The 27,480-nt window shown below is 40.9% G+C and overlaps 1 protein-coding gene and 2 long non-coding RNA genes across 3 annotated transcripts in view; 2 read left to right on the forward strand and 1 right to left on the reverse strand.

The window, feature by feature from the left end:
* LOC117504818 overlaps positions 1-27,480 on the forward strand; it is a 3,434,143-nt gene that overhangs the window by 1,699,055 nt on the left and 1,707,608 nt on the right. The window lies entirely within an intron of this gene.
* On the forward strand, positions 1,210-8,470 carry LOC117504880. Its single transcript, XR_004558939.1, has 2 exons — positions 1,210-1,264; positions 8,148-8,470. It is a non-coding gene; the product is annotated as an uncharacterized LOC117504880 (long non-coding RNA).
* LOC117504914 lies at positions 8,292-26,772 on the reverse strand. Its single transcript, XR_004558973.1, has 3 exons — positions 26,688-26,772; positions 23,559-23,560; positions 8,292-8,304 (listed from the first exon to the last, which is right to left on the reverse strand). It is a non-coding gene; the product is annotated as an uncharacterized LOC117504914 (long non-coding RNA).

A 27,480-nucleotide genomic window follows, 5' to 3' on the forward strand; every position in this document is an offset into this window, starting at 1 on the left:
CCTAAAGGAAATGGGATTTACATACAGAAAAGCTAAACGAAAGGCATCATTAACACCTAAACAGCAAAAAACAAGGTTACAATGGGCTAAGGAAAAGCAATTGTGGACTGTGGATGACTGGATGAAAGTCATATTCAGTGATGAATCTCGAATCTGCATTGGGCAAGGTGATGATGCTGGAACTTTTGTTTGGTGCCTTTCCAATGAGATTTATAAAGATGACTGCCTGAAGAGAACATGTAAATTTCTACAGTCATTGATGATATGGGGCTGCATGTCAGGTAAAGGCACTGGGGAGATGGCTGTCATTACATCATCAATAAATGCACAAGTTTATGTTGATATTTTGGACAATTGAAAGGATGTTTGGGGATGATGAAATCATTTTTCAAGATGATAATGCATCTTGCCATAGAGAAAAAACTGCAAAAACATTCCTTGCAAAAAGACACATAGGGTCAATGTCAATGAGCAGATCTGATTTGATGCAGGTGTTAATTTGGGGGATGAAAATTTACAGGGTGATTCCATAATTTTTTCCTCAGAATTGAGTGATTCCATATTTTTTCCCTCTGCTTGGTCTAAAAAAGTAACCGTTACTGACTGCCACAATCTTTTTTCTTGATTTCTTATAGTGTTTCTTAAAGCCAGAAAGTTGCCATTTGAAATGACTTTAGTTTTGTGTCATGTCTGTGATCTGCTTTTTTTCTACAAAATTAAACAACTGAATGAACATCCTCCGAGGACGGTGATTCCATAATTTTTGCCAGGGGTTGTATAACATACATCAGACTTCATTAATGCTCCACACCCCAACAGTTGGTGGCAGTAAGGCAACATGTCGACTTCCAAAACGCCAAAAAAAAAAAAAAACTCGACAGAAGAAGAAGAATCCAACGAAGAAGAACTTTCCTTTAGGCGGGCGAGGCTAAAGCTAGTTAGCTGGAGACGCTGGAAACTCTTCTGTGAACAGATCAAACTTCACTCTGTGATCCTCGAATATGTTTTTTGAAGAGCCCCAGAAGCACAAATGTCGACAGTAAACCGGAAGAAGAAGAAAAGGTGAAGTTAGTGTGAAAAGGTGGAAGAGCTGAGAAGGTCGTTGAAACAGCGGCTAACTGCTGCTAATGCTGAGATATTTGAGTTGGTAGAAACAAACAGATCGCAGAGCAGCAAGAAGAAACGAGTGGATTTAAAGAAGAGAAGAAACTAGTCAACGTGCTGGAAGCTGTTTTCAAGCCAGAAGTTCTCTGATCCAGAGCAGGTTTGTCCACTAAACTTTTGTATTCAGGTCTCTGTTTAAACAATGGAAACGTGGTTGTTACATTCTCAGCGCCATCATGACGATTTTCAAGTTTAGGGTGTTTGGGTCCTGATAATCACGAAATGAGGGTAAAATGGAGCAGACTGAACATGACTGACTCCAAATAATTACTTTTATTTAATTCTTTAGCTTTTGTTTTTGTGAGATGAGCTCAGTTCATGTAGTTGTGACAGGTGCGCCATCTGGTGTTCAATAGATGAAACTTAAGTCAATAAGTCAGTCTGCTCCATTTCGTTCCATTTAACCCCCGTTTCGCTATTATCAGTCCCATTTCGCTTAAAAATAATAAAATAAAAGTAATTAATTGAATCATATTTAATCATCTTTGGAGTCAGTCTGCTCCATTTCATTACTTTTTACCTCCGTTTCGTGATTATTAGGCTCCATTTTGCTGCATTTCATATTTTATAGCTGCGGTGTTCACTCAGTTTGTCAGATAATTTTGCTTAAATTGTTTGAAATTTGTTGATGTTCCATGGAATATCCCTGCTAACACCAGACTGATTTTTATGTCTGATGCAGCTCTCTTTTTATAATTGACGATTCCTTTAACATAGGTGTGTTCTGTCAGTAGTATGAGTTGAACATAAACATTATAAAGAGGAGACGTTGCATCAACCGCTGCTGTCTATTGGAACAATCCATCATAACTCTCTGAATACTAAACTGATTTTCATGCTTTTTTTCTGCATAGGTCTTACATGTAGCTATGATACAGGACAAATGGTTTGTCGTGTTTTAATATTCATATTGTGATTAACAGTAATAGACTATTCTGATATAGCCTTAACTGTAGACAAGTATTTTGCAAACACTGGAATCGTACACACATTATACATTAGAGAGGGCAGATAGTGGCAGTAAAGTCAACTGTTTTTGTAATTTGAAGAGACAATATATGATTAGGCTATAAATAAATATTTCTATATACAAACAAAATACTGACAAATGAATACTTTATATTTCTGTATATTTCTATATAAAAAAATAACAATAGATATGAGTTAGAATACAGGTGTGATCTCTCAGAAGTATGACTTGACTTCTTTCAGTAAATCTCTCAATGTATGGTCTTTTTTTTGTATATGAATTTTGCACTTTGTGTCTATACTTTTTTTGGTCCATGAATGGTCCGTGTCTATGAATCATCTGGTTACTGTTTGAGGTGCAGCTCCATCCAGAAGTAGTCATGGAGCCAATCATCAGTTTTGACCTAATTGGTACCACTGAAGGTGACCAAACGACACTTAGAATCCAGCCTCAGTGTACCACAGTCAACACAAAAATGTATGATAACCATCACAGGGTGGTAGCTGTAGCCACCTAAGGGGTCAATGAAGAAATACACAGAGGTCAAATCATGTTGAAAACTATATCTCATGATTTGTCTGATCATAGCGATTCCAAAAAGGTATAGTTTGAAACATCTATGACGGAATGTTCTGGGGTAAAAACAGCAAAAATGGTGACAAAGGTCAATTTCAGTTTGTACAGGGGTCAAAAGTTAAAGTTGCTACAGTTTCAGTAAAAATAATGCAAATTATTGGTTGAAATAAAATGACTAATAAATGGAAAAGTTTTGACTGTGCTGAATGCTGTGCTCTCCCTCTCTAGCTGCCACCTTATCGTGGTGGGGGAGTTTGCGTACCCGGATGATCCTAGGAGCTATGTTGTCGGGGGCTTTGTGCTCCCTGTAGGGTCTCCCAAGGCAAACAGGTCCTATGTGACGGGTCAGACTAAGGGCAGTTCAGAACCTCCATGTCCAGTAAAAGATCAAGGACCGAGACGTCGCCCGGTATGGCGGAGCCGGGGTCCCACACTGGAGCCAGGCCTGGGGTTGGGGCTCGCACGCGAGCGCCTGGTGGTCAGGCCTTAGCCCATGGGGCCTGGCCGGGCTCAGCCTGAAAGAGTGACGTGGGCCCGCCCTTCTGTGGGTTCACCACCTGCAGAGGGGGCCATGGGGGGTCGGGTGCAGAGAGGATTGGGTGGCGGTCGAGGACGGGTGGCCCGGCGGCCCGGTCCATGCTCACAGCCCCTAGCTTTTGGGACGTGGAATGTCACCTCGCTAGGGGGGAAGGAGCCTGAGCTTGTGCGGGAGGTTGAGAGATACCGACTAGAGATTGTCGGGCTCACCTCCACGCACAGCTTGGGCTCTGGTACCCAACTCCTGGAGAGGGGCTGGACGCTTCATTTTTCTGGCGTCGCCCACGGGGTGAGGTGGAGAGCTGGGGTCGCATTGCTTATTGCTCCCCAGCTCAGTCGCCAGGTGTTGGAGTTCACTCCGGTGAACGAGAGGGTCGCGTCCCTACACCTTCGGGTCGGGGACAGACTCCATTGTTCTCGCCCACGTGGGCGGGGACAGTGAGACCTGGAGGGGGGTGATCGGAAGCACGGCCTCCCCGATCTGAACCCGAGTGGTGTTCAGTTGTTGGACTTGTGTGCTAGTTACAGTTTGTCCATCACGAACACCATGTTCGAGCACAAGGGTGTCCTTAAGTGGATGTGGCACCAGGACACCCCGAGCCGGAGGTCGATGATCGACTTTGTAGTCGTATCATCTGACCTTCGGCCACGTGTCTCGGACACTCGAGTGAAGAGAGGGGCAGAGCTGTCGACTGATCACCACCTGGTGGTGAGTTGGATCCACTGGGAGGGTAGGAAGCCGATCAGACCTGGTAGGCCCAAACGTATCATGAGGGTCTGCTGGGAACAACTGGCGGAACCCTCTGTTAGCGAGGTCTTCAACTCCCACCTCTGCCAGAGCTTCTCCCAGATCCCGGGGGAGGTTGGAGACATGGAGTCCGAGTGGACCATGTTCTTCACCTCCATTGTCGATGCAGCTGCTCGTAGCTGTGGTCACAAGGGCTCTGGTGCCTGTCGCGGCAGCAATCCCCGAACCCGGTGGTGGACGCCGGAAGTAAGGGATGCCGTCAAGCTGAAGAAGGAGTCCTACTTATCTTTGTTGGTAGGTGGGACCCCAGAGGCAGCTGACAGGTACCGGCAGGCCAAGTGTGCCACAGCCCGTGCGGTCGCAGAGGCAAAAACTTGGGTCTGGGGGGGAGTTCGGGGAGGCTATGGAGGAGGACTATCGGTCGGCCTCGAAGAGATTCTGGCAAACCGTCCGACGCCTCAGGAGGCGGAAGCAGCTCTCCACCAGCACTGTTTACAGTGCGGGTGGAGGTGGTTAGAAAGCTCCTCGGTGGCAAGGCTCCTGGGATGTATGAAATCCGTCCTGAGTACCTTAAGTCTCTGGATGTTGTGGGGCTGTCTTGGCTGACACGCCTCTGCAACATCGCGTGGCGATCGGGGACAGTGCCTCGGGATTGGCACACCGGGGTGGTGGTCCCTCTGTTTAAGATGGGGGACTGGAGGGTGTGTTCCAACTATAGGGGGATCACACTCCTCAGCCTCCCCGGTAAGGTCTATTCCAGAGTACTGGAGAGGAGAATTCGACCGATGGTTGAACCTCGGATTCAGGAGGAGCAGTGTGGTTTTCGTCCTGGTCGCGGCACACTGGACCAGCTCTACACGCTCCATCGGGTGCTCGAGGGTTCATGGGAGTTTGCCCAACCAGTCCACATATGTTTTGTGGATCTGGAGAAGGCGTTCGACCGTGTCCCTCGGGGCACCCTGTGGGGAGTGCTCCGGGAGTATGGGGTCCGGGGTCCTTTGCTAAGGGCTATCCGGTCCCTGTACAACCACAGCAGGAGCTTGGTTCGCATTGCCGGTAGTAAGTCAAACCTGTTTCCAGTGCACGTTGGCCTCCGCCAGGGCTGCCCTTTGTCACCGGTTCTGTTCATTATTTTTATGGACAGAATTTCTAGGCACAGCCAGGGTGTAGAGGGGGTCTGGTTTGGGAACCACAGAATCTCGTCTCTGGTGTTTGCGGACGATGTGGTTCTGTTGGCTTCGTCAAATCAGGACCTTCAGCGTGCACTGGGGTGGTTTGCAGCCGAGTGTGAAGCGTCCGGGATGAAAATCAGCACCTCCAAATCCGAGGCCATGGTTCTCGACCGGAAAAAGGTGCTTTGCCCTCTTCAGGTCGGTGGAGTGTCCTTGCCTCAAGTGGAGGAGTTTAAGTATCTCGGGGTCTTGTTCACGAGTGAGGGACGGATGGAGCGTGAGATCGATAGACGGATCGGTGCAGCATCTGCAGTGATGCGGTCGCTGTATCGGACTGTCGTGGTGAAGAGAGCTGAGTAGGGGGGCAAAGCTCTCGATTTACCGATCGATCTACGTTCCAATCCTCACCTATGGTCATGAGATTTGGCTCGTGACCAAAAGAACGAGATCGCGAGTACAAGCGGCCGAGATGAGTTTCGTCCGCAGGGTGGCTGGGCGCCCCCTTAGAGATAGGGTGAGGAGCTCGGTCACTCAGGAGGAGCTCGGAGTCGAGCCGCTGCTCCTCCACGTTGAAAGGAGTCAGTTGAGGTGGCTCGGGCATCTTTTCTGGATGCCCCCTGGACGCCTCGCTGGAGAGGTGTTCCGGGCACGTCCCACTGGGAGGAGGCCCCGGGGACGACCCAGGACACGCTGGAGGTACTACATCTCTCGGCTGACTTGGGAACACCTTGGGGTTCCCCCGGAGGAGCTGGGGGAGGTGTGTGTGGATCGGGAGGTCTGGGCGGCTTTGCTTGAGCTGCTGCCCCCGCGACCCGACTCTGGATAAAGCGGAAGAAAATGGATGGATGGATGGATGAATGCTTGGTCTCCAAAGTAAAGGTCAAAAAACGTTGACATCCATTGGATTCTATGATGTGACGTTACTCCGTAACATGATAACTAAGCAGGACATACAGTGCAAACTATTTCTTTAAAGAACCCAATCAACCCAAAAAATAATTTTAACTCCAGCACATTCAGTCATAGATAGTCCAAACTATGCCTTTTCGGAATCTTTATCATCAACCATCAATTCATCAATTTTATTTATATAGCGCCAAATCACAACAAACAGTTGCCCCAAGGTGCTTTATATTGTAAGGCAAGGCCATACAATAATTACGTAAAAACCCCAACGGTCAAAACGACCCCCTGTGAGCAAGCACTTGGCGACAGTGGGAAGGAAAAACTCCCTTTTAACAGGAAGAAACCTCCAGCAGAACCAGGCTCAGGGAGGGGCAGTCTTCTGCTGGGACTGGTTGGGGCTGAGGGAGAGAACCAAGAAAAAGACATGCTGTGGAGGGGAGCAGAGATCAATCACTAATGATTAAATGCAGAGTGGTGCATACAGAGCAAAAAGAGAAAGAAACACTCAGTGCATCATGGGAACCCCCCAGCAGTCTAAGTCTATAGCAGCATAACTAAGGGATGGTTCAGGGTCACCTGATCCAGCCCTAACTATAAGCTTTAGCAAAAAGGAAAGTTTTAAGCCTAATCTTAAAAGTAGAGAGGGTGTCTGTCTCCCTGATTTATGATCAGATAAATAATGTGGTGTAGTTTTCAACATGATTGGAGCATTTTTAAATTTTGATCCCTGTGTAATTATTTACTGACCCCTGCAGCTCATTAGAGGTCAGCTCCAGGATGTCTCCATATCAGAAAATAAACATAAGTTAATTTGTGTGTCAAATTTTATGCTTTTATCACAAACTGAACAATTGTTTTGGAAATTTTAGCTAAGCTGCACCACAATGGCACACTGGAGCATGTTCTTCAATTTCAGTATATTTTCATTTATATAGCGCCAAATCACAACAAAGTTGCCTCGAGGCGCTTCACACAAATAAGGTCTAACCTTATCAACCCCCAGAGCAAGAACACAGTCATGTTCTTAAAGTACAGTCTTTAAGTATTTTTTTTTTATGCACCATTCCCCAAAGCACACTGTCATAGAGCAGATGTAAATGAATTAAACTAGAACATTTTCCTGTTTAAAATGGAAAGAGAATTCTTACTCATGTTAAGCACATATATGGCACTTCAAATCTTCTTTTGACACTGATCAGTATGTTCACACCATCCACGTTTATCATCTATAATGATGACAAGAAGTCGAGTTGACTTAACGCCCCACACAGGCTGTGGTCCTCATCAAGATGAAACAAAAAAAATGCAGAGATCATCTTCTGATCATCGAGCTTTGTGTAGAATTTGTGTTTTATGTTTTGTCATCTGGATGTAAACCGGATAAAATTAACAGCTGAAGTTGTTTCTGTGAAATTTCCCCACAAAAATGGGTTTGTGTGCCGTCAGATTCCCACCAAGTTTCATGCTAAAACATCACGAGATGACGCCACTCAGTGTAGTGGCATTAGATGGCAGTATAATGGCACAAGGCCGTTGTTCCATTGTCTGGGGAGAATGTTGGATATCATGTATTTGCTCTGCTTAAATGGTTATGTTTTTGGTCCTCTGCTTGAGTGTGTATGTCAACTCATCTGAACTGGTTTTATCTGATCAGAAATAAAGAAATTAGGTTCCATAATGTATCGGACAACTTGGTTGAAGACAAGGGGTGGAGCTTCCCCTCAGTTTGTGGGGAACCATTAAGAGTAGGTTTGTGAGACTAAAACCCACCCACTGTAACGCCCACATTGTCTTGTATAAAGATATTGTGTCATCCATGTTCGTGGTCCATTTTCACAAAAAGGAGTCCAACTGTGGGCTCTGTTTTTAGGGACCCGGGTCTGGTTTCAACATGACTTTCAATAAATTCAAACTGAGGAATATATTGATTTGTTTTTTGTAAGGGGCAGTATATTACATAAAGAACCAGGAGGAATTACAATTGTCACTCAATGTTTTCACGTGTTCGCCCCCTGATAATTCACTGATTCATCAATTCACTTGGTCAGTAACTGTTTTTGTGTCCTTTTTAAAGGTTTTCAACAAACATGTCTAAAGCCCAACAGCTGAGGGACAGACTGAAACAACTGACAACAGCTGCTGATGAAGTATTTGAATTGTTAGCAGGATTGATCGCAAACTATGAAGAAGAAATTCATAATTTAAAAGAAGAAAACAAAGGACGGAATGTTCTGGAAGCTGCTTTTAATCCTCGAGTTCACTTGTACAAAGCAGGTTTGTTCACTTAACATTGTATTACTTTTAGCCCATAACAGGCTGTTATGACTGTCAAATATTTTCCTAATCAGGTATTCAACCAGTAATTTTGCGAATACTTGTGCAGTAGGATGAGAATGATTTTATGAAAAAAATTTAAACAATTGTAAAAAATTCATTATGTAAAAGCACTGATTTGCTTTTAGAACACACTGAAGGACAAGAGTCTCCTTTATAAAACAGCCGAGGATTCGTGCGCATAAAAGCTCAAAGTGTGCAAAAAAAAAATCTGTTTTGTAAAAAACATGCAGACACACCCCTGGAAACAATGTTCTTTATAAATCACACTGTAGAATTGTGCACACCTGGATCAGCCACATATTCCACCCTCTAAACGACCAAATTCTGCCATAACTAGTCGATGCAAAACACCTCAAATGTTTCACACAGATAAACGTTTACTGACCTTGACCACTGAGATGAAGTGCAAGTAAAACTTTTCTGAAACAGAAATTGAGGTGCTTGTGAAGAAGAGACTAGAAAAAACATTTTGTTTGGTTATTACAGCAGTGGTTAACAAACAAACAAAAAAATTGCAGTGAGTGTCCAGATGTTGCAGGTGCTGCTAACGCAATCAGACTGATTTGTTTCTTACTTTGTCCAGATGACTGCGGTAATCCAGAACAGCTGCGGTGTAAGACGGCAACCTGAATGCATCATATGTGTAAAGCTGCCCCTCGTTTTTTTTCCCACTGTCCAGCTTCAATTTACCCCCATCAACTGCAGTTTCAGTTTCTAAAATCATCATTTCCACTCGTGTTAGTTGTGGGTACACAGTGGTGAGCACAGCAAACCAAAAAGTTAGCTTTGATAACCGTTAATCTGCTAACTGAAAAGCTTAAAACCGATAAACCCCTAAAAAGTTTAGCGGAAGTTACAGCTAAAAGCTGAACCGATAACTTTCAGTATTGACTCCAGTACACTGGTATCTACTGACACAACAATGAGTCAGTGCTTCTATCTCAGATCAACCTTCTCTCAGCAAAAGAGACCTGGTGACCAGAGAGAAAGAAAGAAAGGGAGAAAAAAAAAAAGAATTTATTTTCACACCATACAGACTTGCAGGCGTATCACACAGGCATCATGTACAGGCAGACAGTTTTGACTTGTGGTTAAAATTTTAAACAAACTAATTCAAGTTATTGAAGTTAACGTCACCTCTGTCATTTTACAAAGTGAAAATATCAGCTATATGTTTTTGTTTTCAAATAATGCACAAATAAGGATTTAGAGTTTACAGACACACATGCCGCAATGCATTATTGGACAATTACTATCTACTGGCCATCCAGTAGATGGCAAAAAAAAAAGTTTATTATAAATGCAACAGGAAATAATTTAAGAATGACTGACTGCAGTGTAATTGTAAAGTGGGGTTTCTGTGACATAAACCTCATGATGAATTTTTTTTGTTGTTTTAATTGAGTCATTTTAACTTGTAATTACATCAAAATATATTATTGCCTTTTAATGTTGTGATCAGGACAGAGTCATTTCTAAAATATGAGTTTGACTTGTGATTGTGAATGTTTTAAAATTGTGCACAATAAGGGGAGAGTTTCAACCTGTGCAAATGTCTTATGACTTTGATTTTGTGGCCGTTTTTAATGATCCATTCATTTATTGTTAAAATATAAAATGAAACAGCTTTTTAAAAAGTAATAAAATAGTTGCTGTTTAAAGAGTCTTTTATTTAGAAGCAGGTGATATTATGCTGGATTCTCAGGACCAGATGAAGGTCTCTTCTGCAGCTTTGAGCTTTGGTGTTTTCTCCTACTTTGAAGAGCAGAGATGTTTTCTTCCGACTGGGCTTCATGGTGTTCAGCACATCAGTGGAAGTTTTTGAAGTCCATCTGTATTTAGGTTGTCTGCACGTCTCTTTCCTGTTAGATTCCAGACTGTTTTGCTGTTCGCTGACTTTTCAATTCATGGACTTTTCGGGCATGCAGAGTTGATTTAACTGGGAAGTTTGTGGCTTGTTTTGAAATGCTGCTTCCCTTTCTTTGGTAAAGCCACATTTGCATTGTCGATAAGACAGATGGATTTGGCATTCAAATAAACAAAAAATAATCCTTTGAACATGTGTATCAGATGGTAAAAAGTGCTGTAGAAATGCAGTCCATTAACGTTTTTGTGAACAGCAACATTACAAACTATGAATTAAATTATTTGACTTATATATTTTTAATGAGTTGCAATGTCACTATAGATGTGTTCATATCATATTTGATGACTTCTGACATCTTGTTTGAGTGCCGTGTAAGTAGTAATAATCATCCATCTTCTGTACCCGCTTACTCCAATTAAGGGTCACGAGGGGTCGGAGCCCATTCCAGCTGTCATGGAACGTGAGGCAGGTACACCCTGGACAGGACGACGATCTGTCACAGGGCCACATATAGACAAACAAACACATTCATAGACACACACACCAAGGGTCAATTTAAAGTTTTCAGTTCACCTAACATGCAGGTCTTTAGATGTGGGAGGAAGCTGCAGCACCCGGAGAGAACCCACACAAACACGGGAGAACATGCAAACTCCACACAGAAAGGCCACAGGTGGGAATCGATCCCATGACGTTCTTGCTGTGAGGCAAAATTTTAAACTAATCCTGATGTACATTTCCACTTTATCAGTTCCATCAGTGCAATAACTTACTGTCATCAGGTCAAACTCACCACTGATACTTTATTTTAGTGAGTGTTTGTTCTAACATTTATTGTTAATTTGTTTCTTTACAGACATGCAGCCGTTGTTGGTGATTAAAGAAGAAACTCTCCCTCAACACCAGGAATGGAATCTGAGTGTTGACCAGGAAGACATTAAAGGAGAAGAGAAGCTGTGGATAATTCAGCAGGGAGAGCAGCTTCAGCAGCTGGAGGAGGCAGATCTCACCAAGTTTGGTTTCACTGCCGTCCCTGTGAAGAGTGAAAATGATGATGAAAAACCAGAGTCATCACAGCTTCATCAAAGCAGAAGTGATGAGAGCACAGAGGCTAATTCTGTAGCCAGCAGCTCATCTGTACACAGAACACTGACAGCAGAAGATGATGGAGAGGACGATGGAGGACCACAACCAGCCAGCAACTCAGGTCCAAACAGTCATTTACAACCAGATACCAGTGGCAGGAGTTCAGACAGTTCTGGAACTGAGACTGACGACAGTGATGACTGGAAACAGAACAGAGAACTTCAGTCAAGTTTTAACTGTCAGAAAAATACCAATATTGTTCATTCAGACAACACTGATGAAAGCCAATTTAAAGGCTCTAAATATGGAAAAACATCTGGTCACATGAAAACTTCAGAACAACAAAAGGGGAGGAAAGCAAGCAGAAAACCATTTAGCTGTTCTGATCAGAGTAAAAGACAGAAACAGAAGGGCACTCTGAACAAACACATTAGAATTCAGACAGGACAAAAACCATTTGTCTGTTCTGAGTGTGGTCGAAGATTTGGACAAAAGAGCCAACTAATCAGCCACATGATAATTCATACAGGGCAAAAAGCATTTGTCTGTTCTGAGTGTGGTCAAAGGTTCGGACGAAAGGGCGACCTGAAAAGACACATGATAATTCATACAGGGCAAAAAGCATTTGTCTGTTCTGAGTGTGGTCGAAGATTTGGACGAAAGAGCGAACTGATCAGCCACATGATAATTCATACAGGGCAAAAAGCATTTGTCTGTTCTGAGTGTGGTCGAAGATTTGGACGAAAGAGCCAACTGATCAGACACATGATAATTCATACAGGGCAAAAAGCATTTGTCTGTTCTGAGTGTGGTCGAAGATTTGGACGAAAGAGCCAACTGATCAGCCACATGATAATTCATACAGGGCAAAAAGCATTTGTCTGTTCTGAGTGTGGTCAAAGGTTCGGACGAAAGGGCGACCTGAAAAGACACATGATAATTCATACAGGGCAAAAAGCATTTGTCTGTTCTGAGTGTGGTCAAAGATTTGGATTAAAGAGCCAACTGATCAGACACATGATAATTCATACAGGGCAAAAAGCATTTGTCTGTTCTGAGTGTGGTCAAAGGTTCCGACGAAAGGGCGACCTGAAAACACACATGATAATTCATACAGGGCAAAAAGCATTTGTTTGTTCTGAGTGTGGTCAAAGATTTGGACGAAAGAGCACCCTGAAAAGACACATGATAATTCATACAGGGCAAAAAGCATTTGTCTGTTCTGAGTGTGGTAAAAGATTTGGACATAAGAGCAACCTGAAAACACACATGATAATTCATACAGGGCAAAAAGCATTTGTCTGTTCTGAGTGTGGTAAAAAATTTGGACAAAAGGGCACCCTGCAAACACACATGATAATTCATACCGGGCAAAAAGCATTTGTCTGTTCTGAGTGTGGTAAAAGATTTGGAAAAATGGGCACCCTGAAAACACACATGATAATTCATACAGGGCAAAAAGCATTTGTCTGTTCTGAGTGTGGTAAAAGATTTAGACGAAAGAGCCACCTGAACACACACACAATAAAAAGACATCAAAGATAAATGGAAAAAGACAAAGGCAAAAAACAAGAAAGCAATGAAAATGCACCCTAGCTAAAATCTCAAAGCAAATATGAAAAAGTCTAAAAATTATAAATTGTACGGGCCGCATGTCTTCCAGGATAAAAGGTCCCCAAAACACGCCTCGGCACCAGGGTGTGTGAGGAAAGCAATGGTGCAACTTCTCCCAGTGCTGCGGGGAATGATCTCTCTTGCAGAAGTGCTCAGCTGGATAATCCACCAGATCAGCATACCTCTGATCCTGGAGTCCAGCAGCAACAGCCTCACAGGGCCAAAAGAAATTAACAAAACTATGCCATTGTAAATTGGACCATTGAGGAGAAGAAAAAGATATTCTGCTTCTCTTACTCAAGGCATGAGAAGTGGGGCAGGAGGAAAAAGGCAGTATTTGAGGGGTGGATAAAAGTAGCGGACTTGCCAGTGGAAAAGAAAGAAGCCACCACAACTGCAAAACTACAGTCGATTGCCTTTCAAATCACAAAATATCTGACAGCAGAGGAAATAAAAAAAAATAATGGAAAATACCCAAAAAGAAGCAATAAAGGATCATCGGTCTATGGAGGAAGGGCAACAAATTGAGTTTGAAAGGATTCAGTGGAAGAGGGAGGAAGAGCGGGTACTGCTGTGGGCAACAGACTATGCCAAAGTAAAATATACCAACCAGACAAAAAGCATTTGTCTGTTCTGTGTGTGGTAAAAGATTTGCACTGAAGAGCAACATAAACAGACATAATTCATTAAAAGGTAATGCAACATCACATTAAGATCTTGTCACAACAGACTTCCATTTTTAAATTGGCAGAAAACTTTGAAGGAGACCTCCTACAAGAGAGATTAAGCAATGATTTGACACCTGGGTGATTCTTAGACTACGGGCACTTTTATGTCCCTTGATCATATTTTATGAAAAAAAGGGGAAATTTCACACTTTTATAGTTATCTTTACAATGAAAGTGTTTGACGAAATTTGTCCTAGTAGTCTATGATGACTTTTTCACCTTTTTTCAGCATCATTATATGCAAGTATTGCCGTTTTGTGCTTGTCCCACACCCAGACTTATGATCTTCAATGATAAAAATGAATAGTAAACGTTTTTTCTAATGTTTTAAAATATCTCTGAATAAAATATCAGTAAAATAATCAAAACATAATTGGGGTATTCAATGTCATACAACTGTTGTGATTTTTTTAAACAAAATGTAGTTGCCCCACACTATTTCCGTAATTTCCACCACAACAATAATGTCCCTTTAAAAAGTTTGTATGAAAGATTGTGTGGGTAGTTTCTATGGAGATAAACAGTAACATCAGAGCACATGTATATAGCGCCAAATCACAACACACAGTTGCCCCAAGGCACTTTATATTGTAAGGCAATGGTGTGGTGGAAATTACATTTACAAGGCCAATAGTGCCCGTAGTTAAACAATCACCCACCTGCAACAAAACTAGCAAGACAGACCAGTGGAAAATACAGCAAAAGAGAACAAAAACATTGAAGGGACAGATGGAAAAAGCACAAATGGGCTGGCCGATTCCAAGAAGAACTCATAATTGATCAAAAAAAAAAAAAAAAAAAAACCTTTGGATTTGCTCAGAACTTCATCTGTTCATCAACAGGGCGTATTTCTCAATGCAGCTTTTGTGTAAAAGCTTCTTACATACAAGGCTGTTTTTCACATGCTGCAGTCTCTCAGTCAGAAAGCTCTGAAACTCACAATGACACAAAGAAAGAAATGATTTGACCACTTTAGAAAGAAAACTTGGACTTGTCTGATTCGGGTAAACTTTTAAAGGATCTGCGCTGTCACACTGATGCCGTCCTGATGCAAAATCATCAAGACTGGACACAAGATATAAAATTTACTGGATCCCTGGGACACAAATGTCCACAATACATGTGGAGCCACATTCAACAATCAATTTTTAGAATGTGTTTTTTGTTGTTTTGTTACTGAACCACGTTTGTGTTTAAAGTGTAGGTGACACGTAATGCCATGTTTTCATGAATATTTAAGACTAAAATTAAGCAGTTTGAAATTTCTCCTTTCCTGGTGCACAGTTCTTGAGATAAATACTGGGATTTTGAAATGCACCCAACTAAAAATCAGGAACTTCTTGGGGTGCTGACATTGGACAAGGAGGAGGCAGAAGTGGTGTCAGCTCCAGAATCATTATCTTAATTGTCCCATTAATTTATGGATAGTTACAGGCTACTGAGAGGGGTGAGAACTGCACCATGTTTTCGGTGTCGGATCAGTTCATTTTTGCCAGCTGAGTGGCAGGTGGAACACATATTGAGGAGCGCGCACTTGCACTGTGTACCTGGCTTCTCCACTCGACACGGAGACAAAACTTTTTCAGTATTTTCAGATTATTTTTTTGTATTCTGGATCATGGAATAATAGTATCACAGGTGACCAAAGACCCAAACAATGAGTCAGCACTTCTTTGTGCGCACTACCTACTGTTTACCACATAGCTTGTAGCAGTGAAGCAACTGAGACGAGCTAAGCTCAACTCTACACACATAAAACAAGCCATTATTCCTTAACAGAATATAGCAGTGCCACAGTGAGGCAGAGGTCTTGGAAAATAAAGCAGTTTTGACTTATGGTTTTGATTTAAAATCAAATTAATCCGGATAGAATAAGTCTATTAAGGCCAGTTCTGTCATTTGGACAAAGTTAAAATATAACATGTCTTTTTTTTATACTTTATTTTTATTATAGTTTATCTTTTTATACAAACAAAACATAAATTGGGAACATTCGGGGTACTATAAGCAAAGCAATAATACAATTTTGAGGATGACAGTCAACAGTTATTCTTGTTGATGTGATGTTGAAATAAAAAAAGTGTACACTTTTCCAGTTTCTCTCTGCAAAGATTTTCTTGGATTCTCAGTCTGTGGGTCAGAATCTCCATATCAACAATACCTTTTACAGTTTGTATCCATTCTATATTAGCAGGTTCTACTCTACACCACTTTCTCGTAATAGCCTTTTTACAGGCTATTAGTAGTATTTTCAATAAGTATTTATCATGTCCTACATCTCTACCGATATAACCAAAATACAAAAACATGACGGTTTTAGGGATCGCATAACCTAAAATCTTTGTAATTCGTGAATGGATATTTTCCAAAAATAATACAAATTTAGGGCACAACCAAAAAACATGAGCATGGTTCACATTGATATCTCCACAGTCCCTCCAACAGGGATGTACTCTGGATACATATCTGGCTGTTATTTTGGGGGTTATAAAAAATCTAATTATATTTTTCCAACCGTGCTCCCTCCAAGTTCTGGAGGAAGTGGTTGAATGCTGAGTTCTCCAAACACCCAACCACTCTTCTTTAGAAACTTTTATTCTTAATTATTTTTCCCATTTTGCTTTCACTTCTTTAGTATTGTGAGTTCTATTAGCCTTAAAATATTTATATAATAAAGTTATGGCCCTGTATTTTTTTAGTGATAAAGTCCATTAATCATATTTATTACATTAATATTAGGATTAATGTTACTCTTCAATTTTTTGTCATAAAAATCCCTTAATTGAAGATAGCGGAAATGATCTTGATTATTCAGATCAAAGTCCTGTTTTAGTTCTTGAAATCTTTTAAAACATTGTCTTTTACAACCACACACCATGCTGTGATTCCTTTATTAATCCAACATTTATATGTCTGATCTTGTGTACCTGGAATAAAAGTTTTATTGTAAGCAGGCCATTGAAGTAATGAGAGTTCTTTTTCTCATTTATATTTCTGTATTATTTTCAGCCACATTTCCAAAGTAAAACATGTTATCGCATCCACTTTATTTAGATTATTCTTTATTACATCTGTTTCTGCAATAATACTTGAGATTTCTCTTCCCTGTATATATTGTTCAATATTTTTCCATTTTGAGACATAATTTGCGCCACACCAATTTAATACAGGAGTGATTTGGGCAGCATAGTAGTATTCCTTGAGATTAGGCAGTGCCATGCCTCCCCCATCCTTTCCAATTTGTAATTTTTCCAATTTTATTCTCGGTTTTTTACCATTCCATATGAACCTTGAAATATCTGTGTCCCATAATTTAAACTGTTTTCCTGGTATTTCAATAGGAAGTGCCTGAAAGAGATAAAGGAGTCGAGGCAGGATGTTCATTTTCACAGTATCAATTCTGGAACTTAAATCCAATATAAGAGGTTCCCACCTTCTGAAGTCATTCTTAATCTCCTGATCTACTTTTGAAATATTTACATTGTATAATTTATCTAATGTTTTGGTTGATAAGATTCCAAGATAGGACATCTTATTTGCATTCCAGTTCAAATTATATCGCTTTTTTAGAGTTTCAGACAGAGAATAAATAGTTTGTCAGTATTTGTGTTTTTGCCAAATTTAATTTGTATCCAGAGTAAAACCCGTACACCTCTAATTTGTGAATTAAATTAGGTAAAGATGACTCTGGGTCTTTTAGGTAGCATATTACATCATCCGCAAAAAGTCCCACCATATGTAAGTCATTCCCTATCTGTATTCCTTTGATATCCTCACTTTGTCGGATTGAATTGTGCTAGTGGTTCTATATAAATTGCAAACAGAATAGGCGACAGACTACATCCTTGACGCGCTGAACATTCTCATCTTATAGAGTCACTCAAATTACCATTTACTTTAATTCGGGCTGTAGGTGATTGGTATAATGTTCTCACACACTGTACGGCATTTGAATTAAAACCAAATCTGGTTAGAGTCTCATAAAAAAAATCCCAACAGACACTATTGAACACTTTCTTTGCGTCAAGACCTACTATAGCAGCTTGTATTTTTCTTTCTTTAATATTTCCTATAATATGAAGACTCCTCCTCATATTGTCCCTGGTTTGGGGACCTTTTATGAATCCTGTTTGATCTTCCTCTATTATATCGCCAACAAATTGTTCAAATCTTTTAGCCATTATAGAAGTATAAATTTTGTCTCCATTAAGTACGTATAGATATTGGCCTGAAGTCTGCACACGTTTCACTTTTTTTTCTTTTTTGGAATAACGGTTACAATTGCTTCCCTCCACGAAGGTGGAAGAACTCCTTGCCTCAATGTATAATTGAATGATGTTTCTATTAATGGTATATGTTCAGTACTAAAATATTTGTACCATTCTGATGGTAGTCCATCATTACCTGGTGTTTTTGTTATTTTGAGTTTACCTACTGCCTTCTCTATTTCAATTTTTGTTATAGAAGATGTAAGTAGATCATTTTGTTTAGTGCCAATTGAAGGTAAATCTAAATTATGTAGAAAGTTTCTCATTTGTTCTCTACCTGCGCCCGGTGATTGACTGTATAATTTTTGGTAGTAATTTTTAAACAGATGTTCTATTTCTTTAGGTTCAGGTGTAAATTGATCTGATTCATCTTTAATTTATAAATTGCTCTTTCTACTTGCTGTTTTTTAAGTTTCCTTGCAAGTAATCTGCTTGCTTTAGGCCCCACTTCATAGTAAGACTGTCTAAGAAATCTGGCTTTCTTTTCAAGTTCTGAAGTTAATAGTTTATCTATGTTGTTTCTGATGTCTTTTATTTTCGATCTTAAGTCAGAATTTAAAGTAATTTTATGTTCATTTTCCAATATTCCAAGTTTTCTTTTTTCTTTCTCGTATGTTTCTAGCTTAGCTTTTTAGAGTGCTGCGGTCTTGGAAATGAGCTTTCCCCTTATAACTGCTTTTAAGGCATCCCATAAAATCATTGGGTTAACCTCTTCATTATTGAGTTCATCCAGATATATCATTTTTAATTTCTTCCTTGATAAGTTTATTGTTTAAAATACCTACGTTAAGTCTCCATAAAGTATTACGTACTCTAGAATTAAGATTTAGTTTCATTGTCAACAAGGAATGATCAGACAGAATTGTCTCTTTTAATTTTACATTCTCATATTCAGTATAGATCTACTTTATTCATGAAAATATAATCAATTCGAGAATAACTTTTGTTTGGTGCAGAGTAATGCGTATAACCTCTTTTATCTGTGTTCAATTCCCGCCAAGTGTCTGCAATCCCGAATTCCTCAAGACAGGTTTTAAATTTTTTTGTGACAGGAATTTTTAACTTTTTATTTGTGGTGTCGAGCTTGTTGTTCATCAGCATATTGAAATCACCACCCCAAATCAACATTCCTTCTGATTCTGCAACTATTTGATTGGTGAGATTTAAAAAAAAAAAAAAAAAGCTTGCCACTATTAGGTGGGGGCGTAAATATTATCCATTGTAATTTTTTCATTTTCTAGTAAGCGTTTTACAATAATATGTCTCCCTTCCTTATCACTAATTTCCTGGGTGCACTCAAATTTTACAGTATTATGCACGAGTATTGTTACTCCTCTTTTGCATCCATGTCTAAAGGTACTGTAATACAGTTTAGTGTAACCAAATCCCTTTAATTTGTCATTTTACTTGTAGTTCCTAGGGTTTGTAAGAGTAGAATGGGAGGCAGAGCCTTCAGCTTTCAGGCTCCTCTCCTGTGGAACCAGCTTCCAATTCAGATCAGGGAGACAGACACCCTCTCTACTTTTAAGATTAGGCTTAAAACTTTCCTTTTTGCTAAAGCTTATAGTTAGGGCTGGATCAGGTGACCCTGAACCATCCCTTAGTTATGCTGCTATAGACGTAGACTGCTGGGGGGTTCCCATGATGCACTGTTTCTTTCTCTTTTTGCTCTGTATGCACCACTCTGCATTTAATCATTAGTGATCGATCTCTGCTCCCCTCCACAGCATGTCTTTTTCCTGGTTCTCTCCCTCAGCCCCAACCAGTCCCAGCAGAAGACTGCCCCTCCCTGAGCCTGGTTCTGCTGGAGGTTTCTTCCTGTTAAAAGGGAGTTTTTCCTTCCCACTGTAGCCAAGTGCTTGCTCACAGGGGGTCGTTTTGACCGTTGGGGTTTTACATAATTATTGTATGGCCTTGCCTTACAATATAAAGCGCCTTGGGGCAACTGTTTGTTGTGATTTGGCGCTATATAAAAAGAATTGATTTTCTTGTCTGGATAGATGAGTTTCTTGTAAATAAACTATTTGTGCCTTTTCTTTCTTAAGCATCTATGACTTTCGTTTTATAGGGTTATTCAGACTGTTTACATTCAATGACACTATCTTAATGTTATTATCCATTATTTATAACATGTCAAGAGTACCCTTTGTTTCCTTCCCCATGCCCCAAACGAGAACAGGAAAAAAAAAAAAAACCTGATCATCATGAACACAGAACAGTTGAACTTCCAAAAAGAGGGATTACACAAATCCCTGTTGGTGGGGTGAGGGTATAGCACCTCTTACTTGCGGAGGCCCTCTCAAGTAAAAGAAAATCCCAAACCTGTGGTAATCCTCCCATACTAGAAATGTCCATTTAGTGAGGCCCTAGTCGGTGCTCTTAATGTTCTTATCCAATTTCTCAACTAAACCTATCAATATTTTAACGATTTAAGTGTATTTGTCACTTAAACCTGTATTGTTTTAAATCACTTCACATCCACCGTCCTTTATTATGAAATAATTTTAAATTCTAAAATTAAATTGTTAAATTATAACTTTCATATCTGCCTTGTTTACATGTATATACTTATTTCAAACTGATTGACGTTGAAACTTGGTGAGCTTCTCCTTAGCGCGATGTCCCACGCCGTCTCCCACACACCTCCACGGAATCAGTTCCTCCAGTCTGTCCTCCACTGCTTTACGCTGATCCGCTCTCTTCATCCACGTTAGTTTAAGTCCTCTCCTAATCAAATCCTGCGCCGCCTCGTCTGCGCTGTCATAGATCAGTAGTCTCTCTCTCTCATCTTCAACCGCTTAGTCCAATTAAGGGTCGCAGGGGACTGGAGCCAATCCCAGCAGTCATAGAGCGTGAGGCGAGGTACACCAAGGACAGGACGCCAGTCTGTTGCAGGGCCACAAACAGACAAAGACACACCCACACGCACACCTACAGACAATTTAAAGATTCCAATCCACTTAACCCACGTTTTTGGATGTGGGAGGAAACCGGAGCACCCGGAGGAAACCCACACAAACATGGGGAGAACATGCAAACTCCACACAGAAAGGCCACAGGCGGGAACTGAACCCATGATTTTCGTAGTTCAGAGTCCCAAAACACTCATCTTTGTGTATGACGTCTGAAATCTAACGCCCCTTTCTTTCAATGCAGCTTTTATTGGGCCATATGCCTTGTGTTTTTCAATAATGTCAGATGCATAGTCATTGTTAAAATACAGCCGTTTGCCATCAATCTCACTTTTCGTTTGCCATGCTGTTCTGAGCACCATTTCTTTGACTTGAAACTGCAAAAAGTGCACAATTATCGATCTTGGTGCTGCTGGAGGGGCCGGTTTCAGAATCAGTGCTCTATGGGCTCACTGGATTTGGAGCTGGACTCCATCTGGTAACTTCATGTGTGTTTTTATCAGAAAATCCTGGCTGCCTCAAATCTTTTTCCTTGTGGATTTATATCTGATCAGCAAGACATAAATATAACATTACAGTACACTATAGAACTTAAGACAAATAAAAGTGAATATCTAAATTACTTGGACCAACTGAAACTAAATCACACGTTCGCTGTGGTACAGAAATCCAACCTGGACGACCTCATTTCTTCATTTAAGGGTGATTCTTAGACTACGGGCACTTATGTCCTTTGATTATATTGTATGAAAAACAGAAAAAAGGGGAAATTTCACACTTTTATAGTTATCTTTACAATGAAAGTGTGTTAAGAAATTTGTTCTAGTAGTCTGATGACTTTTTTACCTTTTTTCAGCATCATTATATGCAAATATTGCCGTTTTGTGCTTGTCCCACACCCAGACTTTTGATCTTCAATGATAAAAATGAATGGTAAAGAAACGTTTTTTCTAATGTTTTAAAATCTCTAATAAAATATCAGTAAAATAATCAAAACATAATTGGGGTATTCAATGTCATACAACTATTGTGATTTTTTTTTAAACAAAATGTAGTTGTCCCACACTATTGCCACACTGTAATGTCCCTTTAAACAGTTTGTATGAAAGATTGTTTGGGTAGTTTCTATGGAGATAAACAGTGAAATCAGAGCACATGTATATAGCGCCAAATCACAACAAACAGTTGCCCCAAGGCGCATTATATTGTAAGGCAATGGTGTGGTGGAATCACAAGTTAAAGAATCACCCTTAAATTCAGTTCAGAAAACCACAGCATTCATACTAGATCTAGTGCCTTGTCCTTGGTGATCCCCTCAGTTGGGTCCTTTGGGGCAACATCCTTTTCTTCTCTTGGTCATCAGGGGATACCTGATCTACAAACGAAATCCTGCAGGAAATAAATGGATTTTAAAAATAGGGTCAAACAACATAAATTTTCCCTGATGGTCAACAGTTTTATTAACTTTGTCTACTTTTAGAGTTTATTTAAAAAATATACTGCAAATGAATGAAAAGAATGCAGGACGTCTCATTTTGGGAGGAAAAACACATTTTAGTCAATTGTAGTTTATTGTCTGTATTACAGCGTTTGGAAAGAGCGAGGTGTCATTTTATTTAAAGCGGTAATTTGTTTTGAAGTTATTAATTCCGACCGGTTTCTGTCTCAGCAGAGAGCCACACAGCGTTTGGAGCTATGCCAACAGAACGGAGGACGATTCTCATTTCTTGACTGCAACAAGACAAGAGTCCCAGTTAGTGACTTTAATCCACACAAGAGTGACTCACGATTGACACATTTTAATGGCTTTGAGAGGCGTTAAACGGACTTGCCGCTTCTGAAGAGTTGTTATTATACATATATAAATAAAACTAAATTTAAAAAATATTAAAATTTTTAATACATTTGACTCTTTACGACTGAACCATTCATTATTATACAGGAAACAAATGCACACAAGGGTGATTCTTAGACTACGGGCACTTATGTCCCTTGATCATATTTTATGAAAAAAAGAAAAAAGGGGAAATTTCACACTTTTATAGTTAACTTTACAATGAAAGTGTTTGAAGAAATTTGTCCTAGTAGTCTATGATGACTTTTTCACCTTTTTTCAGCATCATTATATGCAAATATTGCCGTTTTGTGCTTGTCCCACATCCAGACTTATGATCTTCAATGATAAAAATGAATAGTAAACAAACGTTTTTTCTAATGTTTTAAAATATCTCTGAATAAAATATCAGTAAAATAATCAATCAATTTTTTTTTTATATAGCGCCAAATCACAACAAATAGTTGCCCCAAGGCGCTTTATATTGTAAGGCAAGGCCATACAATAATTATGTAAAACCCCAACAGTCAAAACTCCCTCCCATTTACAAGGCCAATAGTGCCCGTAGTTAAAGAATCACCCACAAATGTGCTGAGATGTGAACAGCTAATGCTAACTTTAACATTGAAAACACCATAGACATGCTAAGATAAGTGAAAGATAAAGTGAAATAAAACAAAGACCAGCGAACCAGCGGATCAAAGCAATGCTTCATTGGTTCATGCTTTAAAGTGGAGTTGCACTGCAGAAGCGGTTGATTACAGAGCCGCTGCAAATGATCATTTTCCCGACAAACACCCTCAAAAACAACGGCCGCTCTGATGGACCAATAAGGGAACTGCTAAGCAAAAAGACTATTGATATCGGTTGATCGAATCATTTATTAATGATACCCGAAAAGAACCAGTTCTCAATACCCAACCCTAGACAGGATTAGTGCAGCAGGATGAAAGGTCCCGGGTCCTGATTGAAAAGACGTTCCCGCTAGCTTGGCTAACGGGGAATTCCCCTTTGGCTGACCTGGTAGAGGAATGGTCTTTAGTGCGAGCCGTCCGGGGTTCGATCCCACCGCTGTCCCGGCCACAAAGGTCCTACAGTCACATTAGGAATAAACATATCAGAGGGACAGCTCAGGTGGGACAGTTTGGAGACAAAGTCAGAAAGGTGAGATTGAGATGGTTTGGACGTGCGGTTATATAGAGAGAAGGATGCTGAGGATGGTTTGTTTGTATCATGGCCCAGGCAGAGGCATGGCCCTTTGAGTCTGGTCTGCTTGAGGTTTCCTCCTCATAGGGAGTTTTTCCTTACCACTGTTGCTCTGGGAGTTGGTAAGGTTAGACCTTACCTGTGTGAAGCGCCTTGAGGCAACTCTGTTGTGATTTGGCACTATATAAAGGAAATAAATTGAAAATGAATTGATGGAGCCACCAGGCAGGAGGAGAAAATGGAGGCCAAACCTGCCCCTCCCCCTTCCAACCATCCCTGCTGAAGCCACTTTTGTCTTCGATCCCAATCTGCAGTTCCATCCCCCTCACTATACCCTGCTCACAACAACCCCCCCCCCCCCCCCCCATCAGCTAGAAACAGACTAGGCAGCTGCTGTCTGGTAGGGCTAGCCTTTAGCCTACGAGCGGACATCAGCTAGTAACAGACTCGGCAGCTGCTGTCTGGTAGGGCTAGCCTTTAGCCTATGCAAACATCAGCTAGTAACAGACTAGGCAGCTGCTGTCTGGTAGGGCTAGCCTTTAGCCTATGCAGACATCAGCTAGTAACACACAAGGCAGCTGCTGTCTGGTAGGTCTAGCCTTTAGCCTACGAGCGGACATCAGCTAGTAACAGACTCAGCAGCTGCTGTCTGGTAGGGCTAGCCTTTAGCCTATGCAGACATCAGCTAGTAACACAGAAGGCAGCTGCTGTCTGGTAGGTCTAGCCTTTAGCCTATGAGCAGAAATCGGCTAGTAACAGACTAGGCAGCTGCTGTCTGGTAGGGCTAGCCTTTAGCCTACAAGAGGACATTAGCTTGTAACAGACGAGGCAGCCAAATGGTAAATGGACTACATTTATATAGATCATTGGATTTATATCTGCATCAGACTAGGCTTTACACATCAATGCCCCAGTGAGCCATGAGAAAAATAAACCTGAAAATTTTTGACAAGGGCCAAAGGCCCTGGTGGGGGGTCTCGGGGTTCTCCGCCAGTAAAATTTGAACTCTTAGATGCATTCTAGTACATTTTCAGGTCTATTTACCCATTAAAAAAATCTCCAAAAATGTAATTTTTTTGTTGGGTCAGGTCAATTTTTCAACCAGTCTGTTCACACATACACTGTGGTTCAGAAAAGTACACCGAAAAAGAAATGACAATTCAAAAAAACTCAAAAATAATAATAATTCTCTATCACACATTAATTCATCAACCTTCACTCACTTCTGAGTTTTCCTAGTTTTTTTTATTGATCTCTGTTTTCAAATTCTTGGCCACCTTAAAATCCTTACAAATATGTTTTTAATTCAACATTAATTTCTGATTACTGTACATTTTGAAGTTAAAACACTTTTACATTAGAAAATGTTTAATGTAGTAATGGAAGATTCACTCATTCAACAAATTATGTTTCTGATGTGGGTCAAGAAATATATTTCTTAAAATATATTTAAAAAACATGAAACAGCACTGTTCAATTTTCTTTGATTACTTGATGGTTAAAAAACTGTAAAACACAAAAATAGGTCAAACACTCAGACAGTGACTGATTCTGCAGGAAAAAAAAATCTAATTATTTAGCTTTAGCCTAGGAGTGGACATCAGCTGATAAACTACACAGCTGTGATCTGGTAGTTCTAGGCTTTAACCTATGAGCAGAATCTAGCTACTAACAGACTAGGCAGCTGTGGTCTGGTATCTCTAGCCTTTAGCCTACGAGTGGATATCAGCTAGTAACAGACTAGGCAGCTCAATGGTAAATGGACTGCATTTATATAGCTTATTGGATTTATATCTGCATCAGAATAGGCTTTACACATCAGTGCCTCAGTGAGCCATGGGCATTTTCAGGTCTATTTACCCACCATAAAAAATCAGCTAAATGGTAAATGGAGTGCATGCTCAAAGAGCTTTACACATCAATGCCTACACTCACCCCAATGTGAGGCTGCTGCAATGCAAGGTGCCCACTACACATCGGGAGCAACTAGGGGATTAAGGACCTTGCCCAAGGGCCCTTAGTGCTTTTCGCCTGACCAGAAAATCACCAGAAACCGAGGATCCCATTTTAACCACTAGACCATCAACTCCCCCACAACAGACGAGGCAGCTGTGGTCTTTTAGTTCTAGGCTTTAACCCGCCTCTCTTCCTTCTCACTCCTCTTCAGACGTTCCGTGAATATCTCCGTCGGCTTCGTCGCTCACGTGTATCCTGAGCTGCCGTCTCTTGTCGGCTGTAATTAACTCGGTTTAGTTGTTTGAAGAAGTCCAAGTCCAACAAGCTGGGTTTTGACACAGTGTGGACTCTGCCGATGTCCAGATGTTGGTCTGGACTGTGTCCTAAGACTGCACAGACTAGTTGTATGTTTTAAAGGCACAATGTCGCTGACACAGAACCAAAAACACGCCTGTGTCTGAATCATACGTCAGCCAGAAGGGGGCGCCAGAAATCATGTTAGTTTACAACCACTGAGACATTAAAGTCAAACCAGCTGGACATTTACTGTCCAACACTCATGATCGAGTGTTTGTGTCCACAGGAGGAGACTCTCCGTCCTACAGTCCACACAGAGACACAGAGGAACCAGAACCAAACCTGAACCTGAACCCAGCACACAGAGGTTCAGTGAACGTGCAGCAGAAGGTGTGGATGTGGATCAGAGAGTCAGAGGAGACTTCATAGAAGGACAGAGTGCCAGCAGGACAGTCCAGAAACACTGAGACTCTCTGAGAGGATGAAGAGGAGCGAGGAAGGTTTATTACTCTGTTATTGTGACAGACAGAGTAACAAGAACCATCAGAGCAGATCAGAGTCCAGGACTGATCATTACGTCCAAACACACAGTCCTCCCTGTCTCCTGTCCTTCTGATTCTTCTGTAAGTCACTGATATACAAGCGTCTCCTCTCCACTCCACCTCCCAGTAACAGCGACCAGTCAGACCAGTTGAAGACAGGACCTGAGGCCAAAGGTCAAATCTGTCTGGATGATCAGGATATGATTGATCCTCGTCCACATGTTCCACCTTTGTGTTGTTTTTGGACAGTTTGAGTTTTCTGTTCGCCGAGTTTGGATCCAGAAAGAGTTCAACGAAATCTGATGGAACAAAACACAACACAGTTATCAATCAGTTCATCAATCAACACCACGACACAGTTATCAACTGATCAGTTCATTGATCAACATGAAGACACAGTCAGAGTTATCAATTGATGGTCTGTAGCAGCCTTCATGTTGAACTCTGCTTCAGTGTCAGTAGGACTTGAATGAGTGATGTCACAGAGGGTGGTTTCTATGGAAACAGATGGATCAAAGTACAAAGACACTTACACTTCCTCAGACCTGGTCTCAGCCATCGGACTCCACCAGGATCCACCCTGAAAGGAGGAGGGGGCGAAGCAACACATGGTCTTTAATCATGAAAACACCAACATAACATTGATTTCATCCACACACTTTAGTTCTTCTCTTCTAACACACTCATCGCTCCAAATGGATCATTGATTATTGATCACCTCTAACTGCGCTGATCAGCAGCAAACAACAACTTTTGGCTT

The sequence above is a fragment of the Thalassophryne amazonica genome, chromosome 23 (genome assembly GCF_902500255.1).
Source record: "Thalassophryne amazonica chromosome 23, fThaAma1.1, whole genome shotgun sequence".
Taxonomy (NCBI): domain Eukaryota; kingdom Metazoa; phylum Chordata; class Actinopteri; order Batrachoidiformes; family Batrachoididae; genus Thalassophryne; species Thalassophryne amazonica.